The sequence below is a fragment of the Malaclemys terrapin genome, chromosome 7, assembly GCF_027887155.1.
Source record: "Malaclemys terrapin pileata isolate rMalTer1 chromosome 7, rMalTer1.hap1, whole genome shotgun sequence".
NCBI lineage: Eukaryota > Metazoa > Chordata > Testudines > Emydidae > Malaclemys > Malaclemys terrapin.
The window spans coordinates 96,727,241-96,742,957 of NC_071511.1; the positions used below are offsets into that span (position 1 = coordinate 96,727,241).

The 15,717-nt window shown below is 42.2% G+C and overlaps 1 protein-coding gene across 4 annotated transcripts in view; it reads right to left on the reverse strand.

Annotated features, from left to right (window-relative positions):
- The window catches only part of EXOC6 (exocyst complex component 6), a 184,969-nt gene that overhangs the window by 144,979 nt on the left and 24,273 nt on the right, over nucleotides 1-15,717 (reverse strand). The window lies entirely within an intron of this gene.

The following is a 15,717-nucleotide window of genomic DNA, read 5'->3' on the forward strand; positions in this document are numbered from 1 at the left end:
AACTTTAATGCCTTATACTTGTACTGATTTAAAACCTATCTTCTTGTAGTTAAATATACTTGTTTTATTCTTTAATTAAAACTAATCCAACATTGTGAATTGTTTGGGTAGCTTCATTTTAGGTAACAAACTGTTGAATATTGATCCCCTTAAAGGGGCAACGGACCTAATATATCTTGACTGTCCAGGAGAGGGCTGGACAGCACATGACACACATTGGGGGGGCGGGGGGGGAACCAGGATTAGGAGTATGTTGGGATCACTCTGGAAGTGCTAATCAAGGCTGGTGGAAGCCAGAGTGTGAATGATGTGTGGCTAGCAGGATGCAGCTATACACAGACATTCAGGGTGTTACCTGCGTGCTGGAAGGCTGTTTGTGAGCGGCCCAGGTGGGAGTTACAGCAGCAAAGCATTGTGAGGCACCCAGGTGTGCAGGGCAGGGGTCACATAGCTCCTCACGGGTCTGGATTGCACCCCAGAATGTCATAATTGTACAGGACACTAGCGTGCAAACATTCCTGATATTTTAGTTTTACTTTTCTGCATGTATAAACAACAAGCTTCTGTTCTCCCTTACAAAATTAACTTTCAATACAGACATCCCCTTAAGAGAGTCTTCCTATATGATAGCATATGATTTCTTATTTCTGTAACTTACTATAAAAACTTAGCTTTAAAATTTTCAGAAAAGGGTATTTGCTATGAGTGAATTTCACTCCAAGGCAACCCCCCCCCCCTTCTTTGGCAAAGAGATTTAGCTTTATTCCTTTTTTTAAAAGTTGCTGAGATCTCGAGTCCACAGAGGGAAAACTGGGAAGCACAGAAAATATTGAGGGACCTACTGAGACATTTAAATGGAGATTCATATTGCTTTCTTAAGGTAGAGTCCATTTATTTGTCCCCAGAGTACAAGGGGGAAGTGTTAGCCTCTAGCGAAGTGGAGATTTCTCCCCTCCCTCCCACTCCACCAAAGACCTACTACTGCTGGATTAATCTTTGAAGAAGACCAACAGTTTTCCACTGTGTCTGGAAGGCTGTAAATTTAGTCTGAGGTTCAAGAATTGGGGAATGTAGAGTCTGGAGCCCTCTAAGTTTTTGTAACCATCTTGGCCAAGTTCTTGGGGAGGGGAAGAGTCCTATCCTTCCAAGTCTCTACAGGGAAGTATGACTTCCCATCCTTCTGAAATCCTTCTTCTGACTATACTCTCTGGGAAGCTTGGGAGTTTACTAGAGTCATAGAAACTTACTTGCTGAATAAAGCTAGAATTGAAATTCCAGACAAGACCTGGCACTTCTGAGGAGAAAAGGGACAGAGAAGAGATGGCAGCTTCCCCTTCCTCTTATAGGGAGAGCCTTAAACTATTGAGATTTTTTTCCATTTTGATACTGACTTACACTTAGAATGTCCAGCTGGGGAAAGCAGTTGAAGTCAGAGGAGTAAAAGAGGTATTGAGCAGCCCTGCATAAAAGAGGAAGTTATTTTCAAGAGCAAGCAGATCCCTGGACTCCCAGATAGTCTGATCCACTAATACATGCAAGAAAGTGATGCAGGGTGCTGAGAACTGTACTCTCTAGCCCCCTACCACATCATGGACAAATCCTGTAAGCTGCTTGACCTGGAGCAGCAAATGCTGTAGTACTCCAGGGTCCTAGTATGGGACAATCATCTGAGCACTATTCTGTCTCTGCTAGAAGAGGAAGGGGCTAACATGCTAGAACCTGGAGAGCAGAAACATAAGGGAAAGAACTTTGCAGTACATTCCTGGAAAGGGAATGAGAATGCTGAGGAGAAAGAAGCCACCAAAACACGGCTTGGAAGATATTGTGGACCCATCACCTGCGCCAGGATATCACTATTGCCAAACTATGAACATGTTGTTAAAGGAATTTGGACTTGGTCACACTTGTGGTATTTTCTGCCCATCAAGCAAGCTGGACTACTCTATGAGAAGCTGAAGCCATCTGCTTGGAGCTAAAACAGAAGATGAATTAAAGGTTGCATGTAGAGGCAGTGCTGGAGTGGGGGGGTGGGGGAAAAATCTCAGAAGCAAGCAATTGGTCACTCTGCTTAGCAAGTTCAACCAGCAGAGAGAAACCTATTGGGCCAGATTTTCAACGAAGCAGAACAAATTTGTAAGTTTTCCTATAATATATATTACCCAGTCAACTGTAGTATTGCTGGAAGAAGACCATGTTGGAAGGACAGTGGTGGGAACCTTGCACTGCCAGTTCTACATATAGCATGTGGACAAAGAAAGAGCTTCCTTTTCCAAGGTTATCTATCTACACTGTTCATGAATAAGAGGTTTCATTAAGTGAATTTATCACAATTTAATACTAATAAAAAAGGAGAGCTAAAAAAATAGATGAGACCTAGACGCAGAAAAGGACTTTGAAACATGATGTGATGAAACAAACTCCATACACTGAATTTTTTCTATTCGAATACATAAACAGGGAAATAATTGGGCACTAAGAGATTGGCAATATATCAAAGATGTTATCAAATAAACAATTCCCGACAAAACAATGATCAACTAGGAAATTCTTGGAAGCACATATCCAGGTGCAAGATGATGCAGTGTCCAGTACATAATGAAAAGAACCAGTATTTCTTTTTATTTACAGGTTTTTGTATGCAGCTCACCAGCTTTATACCTAAACATTTCATATACATTAAGGGTTAATACTTCTCTAATTCACAGAGGGTAGGGAAGGATAATCTCACCACACCCACAGGAGGTTGCAAAGTATTGTTATTCCCATACTGCAGAAGGAAAACTGAGATATAAAAAGATTACGTGACTTGCCAAAAGTCACACAGTCAATGGCAAGAGTCAGGAAGAAAACCCAAATCTCACATGTCCCAGTTCAGTCTCTTAACCACAAGACCATCCTATTTGTCTATAGGGACACCAAATATTTACTGTTTTCTATACTGCATCTTGCCTTTCCATAGAAGCAGATAATACATACATCAACATTTTGTTAATCTAAAACATTATCCGATAGACTATCCTTAAGGTTTAGCAAATAACACAAAAAGTTACATTATAAAATGATCCTAACGTAACCATCACAGCACAGTTTTTATGTCTTACATACGTAAAGAGCTCCATCTTGTGGGAATGATGACAAATTAAACTTTTTCTCCAAATTGTGATGGAAAACATGAAAAGGGAACTTCTAAAATCAAGCAAGTTATAATTATATCACAGTGTTTCAAAGAAATGTATATTTTTATAATCTAAATAAATGAAAAGATGGGAGACATTAAACAAAATGTTTACTAGGTACCATTAATAAATAAGGTTGTATAAACAGAGATCAGATCTACATCTATTTTGTCTTTACTGGTATGCACTACTTTAAGAATATCACTAAATATTTAAATTTTTATCTGAATGTTAAATTTATAACAGCTTTCCTTTTCTCTTTTTTTTTTTTAAAATCAATCAAGTCTCTTTTATTTAGTGGGAGCTCATTACTCCCACTTCATTATTATCTGTATTATTTCCCAGGCTCCATTTCCCATAGAGCACATTATTGGACCTATATGATTTGGGAGGGACTCCTGAATAATGTGATACTGCTTCTCTCCTCTGTCTCCCTCAAACGCTCTTACTCTCTTTTCCTCACATTTTATACTGCCCCCAAATTTTCAACTCTGATTGTGCCATATGTTTGTGCTGAAAACATGTATCACAGAAGTTGCTGAGGTTTTCACAGCTGGAGTTTTGCATACGCAGAAGGTACTGGAGTTGCTTGGGAGCCTGGGAGCAGTTGAGGCTTTTGGTACTGGGGAAAAGATGTATGTATTTGGGAGGGGGGGAAATGACTTCTCTGGGGGGGGGGGAGAGAGAGAGACAGGAGAGGGAGAAGAAGAAGATGGGAAATTTGAATTCCTCATTCTCCACGGCAACCTTGACAGCAACCTCCTGCACCAAAATCTGCCAGTTCATTGAATAACACTAGAGATGTATATTAGCTTAAATTTTCTGCCAAAATAACAACTATGACGTAGTTAACAATGCTGACATTTAAAACATCCTTAGTAGGTTTCAGTGTCAATACCCTTTTGAGATTAATGTGGGCAGTTCATCTCCGTCAGAACTATTGTTTCAAAGCTGTCTACAAACTTGTACAGACTTACTGTGTAGTTATCACTCTAATCACTGATATCTTTTGGAAATACAAGGGCTAACTGCTTACTTTGTAAATGATATCTTAGGTTCTGGAGCACAACTATGTGCCAACTCTCACTTTTCTACCAGCTACTTTCTTTTTATCTTTAATATCAGGGCTTTGACCTCAAGAACAGAAGCCTAATAGTTCTGTTCAGTTTTACACATGAACTCAACAGGGAGAAAAGCTTCAAGGACTTGTAGAAAGACATCAATTTTTTGGTAGTTCAACTGTCAAACCCTCTTAAGAGAGGCACTCTTTTTCCTTGGACAGCCCTACACACCTACATTAGAGCCCTGAAGTCCCACCACCATTTTCTAATCTTTATTCCCCCACATCCTGGACAATCTGTACCCCAGCCACTGAAGATAATTAAAGAGAATATTGCCTTAATTATATAGAGGGGGCCATTTGATCTACAATTCAAGGATTCCCTCCCCATGCACTCAATGCACCAACTCCACTGAATTTCCAGCCTCTAACATCTCAAGGAGCAAACATTATTTTAGAAGGTCTTTTTAGCATTTACCATTATATGGTCCTCATGGACTTCTATTATAACTTTAATTCTGCCGGAAAATGCAGAGGACTGAGCATCAGGAGACATGGGTCAGGTATGCTGTGTAACTGGGGAAGTAACAACTTCTTTGTGCCTCAGTCTCCTCATCTGTAATGTGGGAATATAGGACTTACTCAGACTTTTATAAAAATGCTTTAATATCCTCAGATGAGAGGTGTTATAGACATGCAAAGTGTTATTACAGGGACTTCAAGAGAGATTAGGTAGAAACTTGATTTATTGTATTTTGTGGGTTGTGCACAACTGTAGATTTTGTGCTTAAGGAGTATATGGACTCTTCCCAGGTAGTGACCATAGGCACACTGACAAGCCTCTTCAAAAGAAACAGAGGAGGCCAGGAGAAGCCATATCATACCCTGCACTGGCCAACAGTGGTGTGAAAGGAAGACTTTACACTGAACATTACTTAAGGTTGTTGAAGCTGTTGCCCTCAAAAGATGCTCCCGGAGGCACTATGCTTCCAGGAGCTCCCACTGCAGAGATGTACCTCTTCACTCTCCTCCCAACAATGTATGTTCTGTTGTAATGCCACAACTGAGCCCTGAATGTCAAGGTATGGTATCATTATCACATTTCAGAGACTTTTGGTCTTATTTATTCAACATATAAATCCTGAAAACAGCTATAATAGCGCAAGGAATTTGTTTTTATTTAAAATACTAAGATTACATGAAGGGGCTTAAGAGACTAAAAACTATACCTTAAAGTGAGAATGTTAATATAAGGAATTTTTTTAAGTAATAAGTGAACAGACCAAGGATATTTTCAAAGAAAAGTTTCTCAGTTTATAGGGTCCGACTTCATTTTTAACACTACCTTTGAAAATGTTTCATAAGTCATTATAGCAAAAGCCATACTGATTTCTATCTCATGCCCATGGATATTTACTGGGTGCAAAAGTTTTATGCTGCTATGTAGCATGCCAGTTTGTGAATCATTCACAGGTAGAAACAGAAAAGCTAGAAATATTTAAATTCTTTATTTAGCGAGAAAAATAATAAATTTTGCCCCAAAATAAAGATCAGTCAAGCAAATATTTTAAAACCAATAAAATCCCTAGACACATAAATGTACAGTCATAATAAAGTGCAAAGTTCATTTAATAAATTAATTAATTCTAAGCCCAGAAGGGACCATCGTTATCGTTTAGTCTGATCTCCTGTATAACACGGGCCATAGAACTTCTCCAAACAATTCCTAGAGAATATCTTTTAGAAAAACATCAAATCTTGATTTAAAAATGGTCAGTGATGGAGAATCCACCACAGCTCTTGGTAAGTTGTTCTAATGGTTAATTACTCTCACTGTTAAAAATATACATCTTATATCCGGCCTGCATTTGTCTAGCTTCTACTTCCAGTCACTGGATCGTGTTATACCTTTCTCTGCTAGACTAAAGAACTGATTATTAAATATTTGTTCCCCACTTAGATACTTACAGACCGTAATTAAGTCACCCCTTAATCTTCTCTCTGTTAAGATAAATAGATTGAGTTCCTTGAGTCTAACATTATAAGGCATGTTATCTAATCCTTTAGTCATTCTCGTGGCTCTTCTCTGAACCCTCTTCAATTTATCAACACCCTCCTTGAATTGTGGAAACCAGAACTGGACACAGTATTCCAGCAGCAGTTGCACCAGTGCCAAATACAGAGGTAAAATAACCTTCCTACTCAAGAGTCCCCTCTTTATGCATCCAACAATTGCATGAGCACTCATGGCCACAGCATCACACTGGGAGCTCATGTTCAGCTAATTATCCAACTCAAACCCCTGCTTCCCCCCCGAACTTAATTTAAAGTCACAACTTCCCAGGACAGAGTCCCCCTGTAAGTATGGCCTACATTCTTTACTCCTAGATGTATACATTTGCATTTAGTCATATTAAAACACATACTGTTTGCTTACACCCAGCTTACCAAGTGGTCCAGATCATGCTACCAGTAACCTGTCCTGTTAATTATTTACCACTCCCACAATTTTTTGTGCCATCTGCAAAATTTATCAGTGATGATTTTATGTTTTCTTCCAGGTTATTAATAAAAATGTTAAACAACATAGGACCAAGAACCAATCTCTGCGGGATCCCATTAGAAACACACCCATTCAATGATGATTCCCCATTTACAATTATATTTTGAGACATCAGCTAGCCAGCTTTATCCATATAATGTGATCCTTGTTAATTTTATATCTTTCAAGTTTTTTAATCAAAATGTCATGCATTACCAAGTCAAATGCCTTACAAAAGTCCAAATATATTATATCAACACTATTACCTTTATCAACCAAACTTGTAATCTCATCAAAAAGAGATATTAAGGTAGTTTGATAGAATCTATTTCCCACAAACTTATGTTGATTGGCATTAATTATATTACCCTCCTTTAATTCTTTATTAATCAAGTCCAGTATCAGCTGTTCCATTATCTTGCCCAGGATCAATGTCAGATCTATAGGTTTATAATTACCCGGGTCAATTTGTTTAGCCTTTTAAAATACAGGCACAACATTAGCTTTCTTCCAGTCTTCTGGAATTTCTCCATGTTCCAAGACTTATTGAAAATCAAAATTAATGGTCTGTTGAAACAGTGGAACACAGAAAAGCACTTTCCTTTGCAATTAATACTTCATTACAGCTAATTATGTATGCCAGTAAAAGCAGAGTTATCTTTACTTATTCTTCCCCTACCTGTAAGAGACTCCATTATTTCCATAATACTTCAGATCTTTTATTTTAAAAGTATACTTTAACATCAAAGAAGGATTTTAATTTCTTAACCCTGCCATAACTTCTACATACATAGAAATGTTATATAAAATGAATATATTCTACTCAGAAAAATATATTTTGTTTGTCTCAACACACTTCTCATGACTACAATATTTTTCTGTCAGTATATGCCTGGACCACCCAGATACCCAAAGATTTTCAAGTGTGCTCCATTTATATCCCAACCATTAGCATAATAAACCATGATATATATATCTGTTCTATACTTCACTACTCTAAGTCCTCAATATCCATTATTGCTCAGATGTAGACTCTCTTCAACAATTTCAGGTGAGACCATTAAGTTATGGACATTAAAAATGTAGATTCTAATCACTCTTACCTTAATTTATTAGGTCAGAGCTGAAAGGTTGCAAATTCAGTTGGTACAGACATAGTAAAGGACAGCCTAAACATAGTAAATTACAACTGGCTTGTTATGTGTCTAGGCTGAACTAATATGTCTAGGCTGAACTCTGCAATAGCATCCTAATAATATTTCCATAAGCCCACAAGTAAAAGGCATTCTACAGTCAAAAAGGTTGAGAAATTTTCTGTCCTGGGAGTTTTCAATCTAAAGTTAGCTGTGAAGATAAAACAATCTGACAGACAGGTAGACTGGTGTAGAACAGCTGAATTCAAGAGGAGAGATTAGCAATGAAAACAAAAAAAGGGAATGAGTAAACTAGAAGAACAAAGCTTCCTCGGATATATTTCATTTACCAAGAGTTAATGGCCCAGATTTGTAATTGTATTTAGGTGCCGCTGCACTCAGCATTGCAACTCCTACCTGATTTAGGAGACTGTCTCATTTTCAAAAGAGATTTAGCCATAATCAATAGGATTTAGGCTCCTAACTGCCTAAATTCCTTTTGAACACTAGATTTAGACTCCAAATTCAGGTTTCAGACTAGCAGCCGTGTTAGTCTGTATCCACAAAAAGAACAGGAGTACTTGTGGCACCTTAGAGACTAACAAATTTATTAGAGCATAAGCTTTCGTGGACTACAGCCCACTTCTTCGGATGCATAGCATTCAATACTGAGCACAGCAAAGCCTAAATATCTTTAAGAACCTGGGTCAACATCCCTACTGTTGTGAAAAATGCTGAATCTTAGATGACCACAAGTGCACAGGATCTTAGCTTTAAAAATCATCCAAAAGATGATAGCTCCAGTAGCAGTGTCCGTTCACACTATGCTATGACATTAATTTAGTCTTCTCAATGAGAAAAGTGCTACCCAAAGTATCACCAGCGCCGTTTTCTGCAGAACATGGGTACTTCCTTTAGCTCTCCTATCAAACTGTAGCCTACTTTACAAATCATGGAATCACAAAATAAATGTTAATGCAGGATCACAGAACTTTAATTATTCCAGAAATTTAAGTTAAATGGAAACTTTCCCTTTGTACTATTTTACAAACAAGTGTAACAAAGACAAAGATAGATTACTCTGAAAAAGTTATTAGTTAATTTTCACTAGTTTTAAATACTACTTACCTGATGTATATTATCTTATATGGTGTGCAATATTACAAAAAATAGCATTAAGATTTAAGCAGTTTAACTGAACTGTTTCAAAATTTAAAATATATTTTTGCAGTGTCAGGAAAACTTAAATTTATCCATAATAAATCAATAAGTAAATAATTTCCTATGGTGGGTTTATATCTACTCAACTGAAATGAAAAGTTTGGTTTCTCACTCATCAGAAGTACTTCAGCTAACATTCCATTATCTCTGAATCATAACTATTCATGTTATTTCTTCTGCTCTTTTAAGCAACTACCTACTCACTTGGTTACACAGCTACAGTAGTAATTATTGTGACAATCATAGTAAAACTCACTGCTTTAATCTCAAAACTGTAAACAATTTAGGCAATGAATTCATACTTTACACTTTCTTGCATATACAGTACTAGGGTTACCATACGTCCTCTTTTTCCCGGACATGTCCGGCTTTTCGGCAGTCAAACCCCTGTCCGGGGGGAATTGCCAAAAAGCGGAACATGTCCGGGAAAATGGCGGCTCTGTTTAAGAGCCCGGCTGCCTGAACGCTCCCGGCTTCGGGCAGCCCCGTGCCTGGAGACCCTGCGCCGCCGGAGCCCGGGAGGGGAAGTGCCCGGCTGGGGGCGCAGGGTCTCCAGGCACGGGGCTGCCCGAAGCCGGTAGCGCTCGGGCAGCCCGGCTCTTAAACAGAGCCTCCAGCGGCTGGGGCTCTGTGTAACTGACACTGTGTCAGTTACACACAGCCCCGGCGGCTGGAGGCTCCAGTCCCGGCGGCTCTGTTTAAGAGCCGGGCTGCCCGAGCGCTACCGGCTTCGGGCAGCCCCTATGCCTCCAGACCCTGCGCCCCCAGCCGGGCACTTCCCCTCCCGGGCTCCGGCGGCGCAGGGTCTCCAGGCACGGGGCTGCCCGAAGCCGGGAGCGTTCAGGCAGCCCGGCTCTGTGTAACTGACACTGTGTCAGTTACACACAGCCCTGGCGGCTGGAGGCTCCAGCCCCCGCGGCTCTATTTAAGAGCCGGGCTGCCCGAGCGCTACCGGCTTCGGGCAGCCCCGTGCCTGGAGACCCTGCGCCGCCGGAGCCCGGGAGGGGAAGTGCCCGGCTGGGGGCGCAGGGTCTGGAGGCACGGAGCAGCCCGAAGCCGGTAGCGCTTGGGCAGCCCGGCTCTTAAACAGAGCGGGGGCAGCTGGAGCCTCCAGCCCCCGGGGCTCTGTGTAACTGACCCAGTGTCAGTTACACAGAGACAAAGAGGAGAAAAGCCTCCAGCCACCAGGGCTCTGTGTAACTGACACAGTGTCAGTTACACAGAGCCCCAGCCGCTGGAGGCTCTGTTTAAGAACCGGGCTGCCCGAGAGCTACCGGCTTCGGGCAGCCCCGTGCCTCCAGACCCTGCGCCCCCAGCCGGGCACTTCCCCTCCCGGGCTCCGGCGGCGCAGGGTCCGGAGGCACGGGGGCTGCCCAAAGCCGGTAGCGCTGGGGCAGCCCGGCTCTTAAACAGAGCCTAAGAGGAGCAGAGCCTCCAGCTGTGGAGGCTCTGCTCCTCTTTGGCTCTGTGTAACTTATACAGTGTAAGTTACGCAGAGCCGCCGGAGCCCCGGAGGGGAAGTGCCCGGCTGGGGGCACAGGGTCCGGAGGCAAGGGGGCTGCCCAAAGCCCGAGCGCTACCGGCTTCACGGTTTGCTGGGCAGCCTCCAGACCCTGCGCCCCCGGCTGGGCGCTTCCCCTCCCGGGCACCAGCTGCGCTGGGGAAGCACCGGCTGGGGGCGCAGGGTCTGGGGGCTGCCCGGGAAACCGTGATGCTGGTAGCACTGGGGCAGCCCTTTCCCCCTGGCTGGGAGTGGGAGGGAGGAGGGGGCGGAGTTAGGGTGGGGGAATGGGTGGAGTTGGGGCGGGGCTAGGGTGGGGAAATGGGCGGGGCCATGGCCCGTGGAGGGTCCTCTTTTTTTATTTATGAGATATGGTAACCCTATACAGTACTGTATCATACACATCTGACATATTGAAAGTTATCTTCCACACTTGTATCTGAAATGTTATTTGGATTAATCTAAGAAAATAAAGAATTACTTACTTACCTGTAATAGTTCTCTGAAGATATACATGCCAATGGATTACCATTCTAGAGTTCTGTGGGACTGCACACAGTTCTGGCAGAAACCCTCCCAGATAGATCTGAGCTGTTGCATGCAGAAACGTCATCGCACAGTACTTTGGTACTTTGTGCCGAAGTACTTGGGCAGTCCCTAGTGTTCCAATAGTTAGTTCTTTTCAATTATGAGGCAAAAATACTCCCTTAAAAGCTAATTAAAAATTATATAAATTAGGAAAGTTATAGATCCTCAGTCTTCTATTGAGGAGGGTGAGTGAACGGTATTCCATGAACATTTTAGAAAATAATAATTACACCTAATTACCTCTTCTCTAAAGATATACATCTCAGAGGATTTCTCACTCTAAGAAGCTTCATGTTTTAATAGAAAAATGTAATAGACTGCAGGCAATGAGAGAAACATGGCAAATTGCCTGGACTAGTAAGAGCAATTTAAATATAGTTTATATTTTTTATATATACTATAAAGGGGTCTTGGCACTTGAAGTCCCCAGGAGGTAATCTGAGAAGCCATCTACCCCATTCCAGGTGTCAAGGGAAGGCAGAAGACAGCTGAAGGAATGACCAAAATAGATGTTGGGTGAGAGGAAGATGGTTCTAGAGAATAGTGTCTGGGAGACGGATGGTACAGGAAACCCCAGCCCACCTTAAGGGGCCTGGAACCAGAAACCTTATAAAGTGAATGAGGTTAAGGCTGCCCTCTCCCCGAGCTGGCCCAGATAGGTATTTGGGGTAGTTCGACCCACCTGGAAAGGGTCAATGGAGTGGTCAGAGAGGGGGAGGAGGGGAGCTTGACTCAAAAAGGAAGCTCCAAGCCCAATCAGGGAGAGCTGGCTGAGAGGAGGATTTTGCCAGCACAAAGTCCCAGAAGAAGGACTGTGTAAAAGGGGAGAGTTCTCAGGCCAGGGAGGCCAGGATTTGAACCACACAGCCCCAGGAAGGAAGACTGTGGGGCTCTGATCTAGGGGCAGGCTAAAGGAAGCTAGACTATGTTTAATAAATTAGAATCCAAGAAAAGGGTACTAATTTTTTTTTAAAGTCTCTTGTGAGTGGATTATTTCCAGGAACATGATGGGAAACTGAGGCAAGGAACTCCAGTGAAATGCCATGCTGCAAGAGGGTGCTGCTAGGAGTCTGCACCCCTCCTACATATTATATAGATTTATACACTTCTCGATGAAGCAGCTGTAAAGAGCTCTCTACCTTTATAGGCCCTTGAACAGGATGTCAGTGAGAAACATCCTAGTTTTGCACAAATGTGGATTATACAGGATTCAGATAAACTAGCACTTTTGCAGCTATGAAACAGGAGCTTGTACTTGATTTTTGGCAAGAGGAAAACATAAGACCATCTCCTCAGTTTCAAATCTGGAATTGATTAAGTGGAGTAATGAGCTAATTATGAGTAGTGCTCTGAATCAGTGACAGAGGTAGGTACTGTTTACATTTTCATTTGATGTGATAAATCGTCCGTCCATGAAGAAGCAAGCTGAAATCAAGGAATCTTTTCAGGGTTGGAACTATAACAGGTTGTCGGGTGCTAGCAATATGAGAAGAGAGGCAGAGAGATTCTTCAGACTCACTCTAGCAAACAGATCAGGTAGACCGCCAGTCCAGATGTATAGAAAAATACCTCTCTAATCCAGAGGGAATTAGAGGCAGGGATAGAACTGTCCTGAAGGGGAAAACACTAAGAATAGCCAAACTCAGGGGAAAGCTTAATTTTAGATTTAGGTTTCTTCAGTGCTAAAACTTGTCTGAAAAATGTGGGCGGTATATCATAACTCCAGCTAAAGTAAATTTTCATGCACTTGATACAGACAATTCACAATTTTATGTTATACATATATATATAAAAACAATAATATGCTGTTTTATTTATGCTCATATATTATTGTTTTTAACTGAGGTAACAGGCCTCTTACAAATTCTTAAAACAAAATATGTCCCATGAGTTTGGGGGAGACGGGTGATTCAGTGAGGCTGGGTCTCTCTGGGTATAGATGGCCGAGCTAGAAGTGAAATTCAGTGGGACTGTGGGTCCCTAAAGACAGGAGGCTGAGAAGTGCAGTGAGATTCAGTAGCATTGGGGATGCTTCAAGATTCAGTGGTGTTGGGGGGTTTCTAGAGATAGGCGGTTGGAGTACAGTGACAGTCAGTAGGGTTGGGGGTCTCTCTTGGGGGTGGCAGTAAAGTGACAATGGGGTTGGGGATTTAGTGGCAGTGGGATTAAGGGTCTCAGCGGTTGGGGTGCAATGACAGTCAGAGGGTTTGGGCCTATCTCTCTGGGGTTGGGGTGCAGTGACAGTGGGATTGGGGGTCCATGAGGATAGGGGTCTGAGGTGCAGTGACAATCAGAGGAGTTGACTGTGTCTCTGGGATTTGGAGTCTCTATGGGATTCTGGAGATAGAGAATTGAGGGTGCAGTGACAGTTTGTGGGGATGGGGGGTTTCTCTCAGGGGTGGGGTGCAATGGGAATGAGGCTGCAGTGAGCGGGGTTGGGGGTCTCTCTTGGAGGATGGGATGCAGTAACAGTGGGATTGGGGGTCCCTCTCTGGGGATGGGAGTGCAGAAATGGTGGCAGTGCCTTGACATTGGGGTTGGGCATCTCTCTCTGGGGATGGAGATACAATGACAGTAGGGGTCTCTCACTAGGTGTGGGAGTGCCACGACAGTGGGAGTGAGGATCTCTCTCTCGAGGTGGCATGATAGTGCGGGTGGGGATGTCTGGCAGAGGGGGTGCAGTGATAGTCTGTGGGGATTCTCAGTGAGTGCTAGGGCCTGTGTCAGGGTGCTGCCTCTGACCTCCCATCACTTTCCAATCCCTGTTGGCCCAGCTCGGAGCCTATCCCTAACAAAGTGCTGGGCAGACTTGGCTGGCTGGAGCCCTCCAGAGCTGCTGCCTGCCACTCCTCAGATTCCTGCAGCTCCCAACTCCAGGCTTGGCTTGGCTCCACTCCTCCACAGATACCAGACCCACTTGTGATGGCAGATGGGCCAATACGTGGCCAGCGCCTGCCCATAGGGGAGCAGCGTCCATGGTGTTGTAGGAGGCAGCAACTCAGGTAGTGTTCTGTGCTCCTCATTGACTATTTGAGCTTTCAGCGTTTTGCTCCTGGGTCTCATCCCCTACTCCCACACACTTTAAGTCCTGTTTTCCTTGTTGCTTAAGTTAACGCTGAAAGCCAAATTGAGGAATGGGGTTATTTTGGACCTCCTGAAGGCAAGTGCGGAGCAGGGAGCAAGCTGTGAAAGCCACACGCTTTACAGACAGCTTATTTGAAAGAACTGCAAAAAGGTAGATAAGTTTCTTCATCATTGGCACCACAATGATACTGCAGAAAGGACCTTGGTGCCCTTATCTCTTCTCACCACTTGAGCTGAGAGAGAAAGAGAAACAAATGCAGAACCTCAAAGTCAGCTCTCAGCAAGTAAATGAAGGAGGAGCCACTTTTCAAATAAATATTTGTAGTTTTAAAAGGGAATCTGCATGTTATTTTTAAACTAAAACTTTCTTATCTATATTCAAAAATGTTGTTAAAGCAGACAAAGATGTTCATTTTGAAAACTGTTGCACAGCAAGCTGTGAAAAGTATATATATTCAATAAAAGCTTTCACTTAACTTTTCATAATCTTTTATGGCTTGATACACACTATAGGAACACTAGAGGGCATCATTCCACACACAAAATACCTTATTGCTAATAATAAGAAAGCTACAAGAGGCTGATCACTACAGAGTTAACAGGTTTCAGAGTAACAGCCGTGTTAGTCTGTATCCGCAAAAAGAAGAACAGGAGTACTTGTGGCACCTTAGAGACTAACAAATTTATTACAGCATAAGCTTTCGTGGACTACAGCCCACTTCTTCGGAGTTAACATTCAGTTAAATATCCCACCTAATCAAATAGAACTACCAACACTTCTCCAGATACTCTAAATGAAGCTATGCAGATTAAAACTCACTTCTCAGCTCATCTGAGCTATTACAAGACAACTGTCATATACTTCATTCACGCATAGTATCACTCATACACATTATCACAGAACACTTTACAGCTGATTACAGTGTAACTACATGTAATATATTTGAGTTACAATATATCAAACAGGCAGTATCTGTGGATGTAGTGGGTACACAATTCTTAAAATTACTAAATTTCAGATACAATGAAAAGTGGGAAGCAAAAGGATTAGGATTTTCTTAAAGCAAGAAAAGATTAGAAGTCTTAAGCCAAGGAGAACAGATGTTATGAGATTTGAAGAGACTCTGAAAATCAGTTAGGCATACAGAGGAAAGAACAGACAGAGAGAGACAGTATGTACTGCCCACTATTGTGAAACAAAGGAGGAACAGAAACACATCTCTTAGTTGAGATTATAGCCATTCACAGGACAACTTTATTTCTGTCTCTGCTAAATTCACCTTCGCGTGTTAAGGTTTTACTAAGAAGCCTGTAGCAGGAGTGGAGAGACTCAAGTGTCTAATCATTCTCACAATCTAGAAGGAAGACTGCACACAAAAAGATGTTGATTTAAAAAAGATAAAATCTACAAA